The sequence below is a fragment of the Peromyscus eremicus genome, chromosome 3 (genome assembly GCF_949786415.1).
Source record: "Peromyscus eremicus chromosome 3, PerEre_H2_v1, whole genome shotgun sequence".
In the NCBI taxonomy this organism is placed as follows: domain Eukaryota; kingdom Metazoa; phylum Chordata; class Mammalia; order Rodentia; family Cricetidae; genus Peromyscus; species Peromyscus eremicus.
Genome location: NC_081418.1, coordinates 156,905,760 through 156,910,665, shown reverse-complemented (window position 1 = coordinate 156,910,665; position 4,906 = coordinate 156,905,760).

Below are 4,906 nucleotides of genomic sequence, written 5' to 3'. Positions count from 1 at the left end.
AACAAAGTACTATATAATTGCTTATGTGAGGTTAAAAAAGGTATTTCTTTAGTCTCACAGTTACTCACTGATGAACAGTCTTAGTTGATTTTGCTTTTTCTCTTTTTTTCAGTATCGGAAATTGAATTTATGTATGCTGGGCAAGTACTCTTCTACTGAAGTTCACCCTCACTCACCCTCACTCTGCTATAATGAGAAATCCACAGAGTTTGTTTAAAGGGCAAAGAATTTATTAAGGGGAAAAACTCACTGTACAGAACAGAATTGACACAGGTTCTGGAACGATGTTCTGGTCACCTGGATCAGTCCCGCATCCAAGTCTCACAACGGAGGACGGTGCCTATGTGCATCTCAGATCTTAGGGTCACTTAGAGCCCATGCCCCAGGGGCATGTACTTCAAGGTCATAGGCAGGTGGAGCAGTTACCTGCTGCATCTCTAGGGGTGGTGCTTCAAGGTCATAGAACAGCTACCCACTACACTCAGCCCCCCAACCCCGCCACCACCCCCGTCCCCCAGGTTTCTGTGTAGCTTTGGAGCCTATCCTGGAACTTGATCTGTGGACCAGACCAAGCTGGCTGTGAACTCACAGAGATCCAACTGCCTCTGCCTCCTGAGTGTCGGGAGTAAAGGCATATGTCAGCATTGCCCAGCTCACTCAGCCTTTTTAAATTTTGAGACAGAGTCTTGCTACATTGCCCAAGGTGGCCTCAAACTTGTTATTCTCTTGCCTCAAACTCCAGAGTAGCTAGATTATGTGGAGGGGCCCTAAAACAGCTTGACCACACAGCAGCCGTTACAGGCTTAGGGGCCTACACAGCTTCTGTGACAGGCTTACTGGCAGGCAACACCCAGATCCAGGAAAAGCCTTAAGCTGATACCACCCAGGGATGAGGAAGTACCTAACATCCCAAATATTCCAACCATTAGATAAGGTAGCCAGATGTCCTTGAGTCTAGCACACACCTATTTTTTGTTTTACAGATACCCCAACCTCTGCTATGATAAAAACCCCACCCCACCTGAGCTCGGGGCTCTCTGCTCTCACTGCTGTGTTAGACAGACAGAGGGACCAAGCTCCGGAGCTTGAAATAAAGGCTCTTTGCTTTTACATGCAGGATTTGGTCTCAGTGGTGGTCTTTTGGGGGTCCCTGTGATCTGGGCATAACAGATTACAGATATGTATCACCACACTGGCTTCTTAGTCTGTTTTGTGCTACAATGACATAATACTTGAGACTGGGTTACTAATTTATTCCTTCATTTAAATGTTAAATTAAATTAGTGGGTTGGGGAGATGATTGCGCAAGCGTTAGGACCTGAGTTCAGATCCCCAGTACTTGGACTGAGTGGTGCCCATCTGTAAGCCCTCGTGGAAGGGTTCAATCAAATAGGAGATCCCAAGGCCTCACTGACCAGCCAAGTGGAAATGGTGAGCTTCAGGCTCAGTGACAGACTCTGTCTCAGATATGTAAGATGAAGCGCAACTGAGGTAACACATCCTGGTGTTTGCATAGACAAGTACATCTGTGCACATCCATGTGCATACACAAAGGTAACATACACGTAAGTTCAACTATCAATGGAAAACTTTGACGTTTTAATTTTTTTTTTTTTTTTTTTTTTTTGGTTTTTCGAGACAGGGTTTCTCTGTGTAGCTTTGCGCCTTTCCTGGAACTCACTTGGTAGCCCAGGCTGGCCTCGAACTCACAGAGATCCGCCTGGCTCTGCCTCCCGAGTGCTGGGATTAAAGGCGTGCGCCACCACCGCCCGCCCGCCCGCCCGCCCGACGTTTTTAATTTTATAAGCAATCATTCTCTATAGAGAGGTGTAGTGGGTAGCCATTCCAGCTTTAATCTGAAAGTTCCAACCCCATTGAGGCTTCAGTAACTGTCACGCCTACAAGGCGGGGCCAAGAGAGGACCCTGAAGACCCGAGATCCGGAGGCACCACCTCTCTTGGTGCCTGGACCCTGGACGCTGGAGGTAGACAGAGCAGAGTTCTCCAGAGAACACTGCCAGACTGTGCTATGTCTTCCCCAGACCCTGCAACCTACCTATCCCTTCATTTTTAAGTTACGCCACTAAATAAACCTTCCCTTTAACTACGTGGAGTGGCCTTAATAATTTCACCAATAGAGAGGTGCAAACAAAATATATAAATACAAGCTTTTTTTCCCTTCAGTACCTGTAATCTTTAGGAGAACATCAACTTTAAATGTCTTCTTTAATGTTGTATTGCCAGTCTCTTTCAAGTGTTTGCCTTCATGTAGCAGGTGCTCAAGAGACATTGGAGGGGCCGGGCAGTGGTGGCGCACGCCTTTAATCCCAGCACTTGGGAGGCAGAGCCAGGTGGATCTCTGTGAGTTCGAGGCCAGCCTGGACTACAGAGTGAGTTCTAGGACAGGCACCAAAGCTACACAGAGAAATCCTGTCTTGAAAAACAAAACAAAACAAAAAAAGAAACATTTGTGGGATAAATGAGTGAAATTCAAATAAAAGCTATTAGAAAGCAATCATTGATTTTTGTCATTATAGATATGTCATATAATTGTCATTATGAATACTACTAGGTTGCAAATAATATCCTTCACAATCAGAAAAAAATTGACCTTTTCAACTTTTTTTTATAACTTGAATTTCAAGAATATTAAAAAATCAAAGTAATAATTAAATATAAAAGAATAAATTCTATAAAAGAAAAACCAACAAAAGTATATAGAAACAAATTAGAAGGGTTGAGTGAGACTGAGCCATCTAGTTGTGAAATAATTTCACTATCTGGCATATAATTATGTTCATTAAATGTTGGCTAAACAAACACAAATACTTACATATTTAAGGCTATTTCATAGCAAGAACAGTGCATTATAACCAAAGTAACAGGATAGTAACCATACTATCTATCTAGTTAAACAAAATAAATTTTTTTGAGAACTCATTATAAGTTCAACATAGCCATTAAAAATACTAGGCATTTCCCTAGCATTGAGCAATTCAATCACTTATCAAAATTTATATATAATCATGAACTATTTCTTCCTTTCTTCATGATTAAAAATCCACTTAGGGTGTTTAGGTAATAGTATTTTAAAGGTAGCTCATAAATGAACTATTAGCTGTGGGTAGGGCCAGCTATAACATGTTCAAACAAAAAAAACGAAGAAGTACCTTTGGAATGCACCTGTATGTTCAAAAAAATAGCAGGTGGTCATTAAAAGATATCTTAGGACTGTTTTATAGCTGGGTGGTGGTGGCGCATGCCTTTAATCCCAACACTCCAGAGGCAGGTGGATCTTCAAGTTCTAGGATGGCCAGGGCTATGTAGAGAAGAAAAACAAAAGAACTGTTAGCCTGGTGGTGGTGGTGGTGGTGGTGGTGGTGGTGGTGGTGGTGGTGGTGGTGGTGGTGGTGGTGGTGGTGGTGGTGCACGCCTTTAATCCCGGCACTTGTGAGGCAGAGGCAGGTAGATTTCTGAGTTTGAGGCCCGCCTGGTTTACCTAGGAGTGAGTTCCAGGACAGCCAGGGTTACACAGAGAAAACTTGTCTCAATTCCCCCGCCCCCCCCCAAAAAAGATTTTTTTTTTTTTGTCCATTATGTGATAAGCATTGTTTTAGGCATTGGGATACAAACATAAGAGAAAACCTTTGCTTTAAGTAGTTGTATTTTAGTGAGGTGTCATTTCTCCCCTTCTTACAGGAAGAGAGTTACAGAACGCTTTAAAAAAAACTGTGGTCTTCACAAGTAGATCTGAACTGTGTTCTAGGAATTGGCTGTTGAATTAAAGTAGCACTTCACAAGTATTTCTTTGAATCTGTTGTTGGCCCTACAGCGAAAGCAGTCAAACTTGCCAGCAATGATAAAGTTTTACAGTTATTTCCACACTTTGCAGCAAGGGACCAATATCACGTTCTGGAAAAAAAACCACCCTTTCCCCCATCTTCTCCCTATCCTCCCAGAATCACCAGGTGTAGTATCCCAATCATTCTTTATTTCCTACTTTTTCATCTGAAAAGTTACTTCAGGATCATTCTCCTTTTCTCCTCCCCCCCACGTCGTTCTCTGGAACCTCTCTTTGTTTTCTATAGATTACTTCCTTTCTTCTAGAATTGTCTCTCTTTTTACTTTTTAAGGAACATTTAGATGTTAGATCACCATATATTCCACAAGGAACAGTGTGTATTTTGCTTCCGCTTTCTCCCTTCTGAAGCGGTTTTGCTGGGGAGAGAAGCTCTTCATGACTGGAGGACTTGGGTCTTTTCAGAAAGCGGTACCTTTCCCACACTAATTACCACCATAGTTTGCAGAGGCTTGAAAACTTAGTTCCAAGTGAGCAAAGCAAAGCAAAACAACCGAGTTAGGGTTTGGATCATGTTTGAGAAGGGTAAATGGGCAGTGTCAAATGGGACTTTATTAAGGGACTCGTAGAAACTACAAGAACGAAACCTCCACAAGAACGAAACCTCTGCTGGAGAACTGACATTTTATTTTGTGTGTGTGCATGTGGAAGTGAATTTGCAGAAGTCGGTTCTCACCTTCAGGTGGTCTTGGAAATACTTAAAGATTTAAAGACAAAACGTAAAGCTCACCTTCAAACAGAATTAAGGAAAGGTGAGGACAAGCATAAATTAAGTGGGTGCCTCCAAGACAACCTTCTCTGTCACCTCAAGCTAGAAACTGGGCATAGGTGCCCGAATGCTGCAAAAGTACCTTCCAGAACTTTCCAAGCTTAGCAGGGTCCTAAAGGGGTGCGGCTCGCTGAGGAGAACCGCTCACCTTTACGTCTTTCACGCCCTGCCACGCCCCCGCGTCGGCTCCCACCCCGGGGCGTTTGTTTACGTGACTTTGCGTAGTAGGCAGGCCCCGCCCCCGTCCCTGCGGGCCGCCGCGTTTCCCGCGCCGCGCGG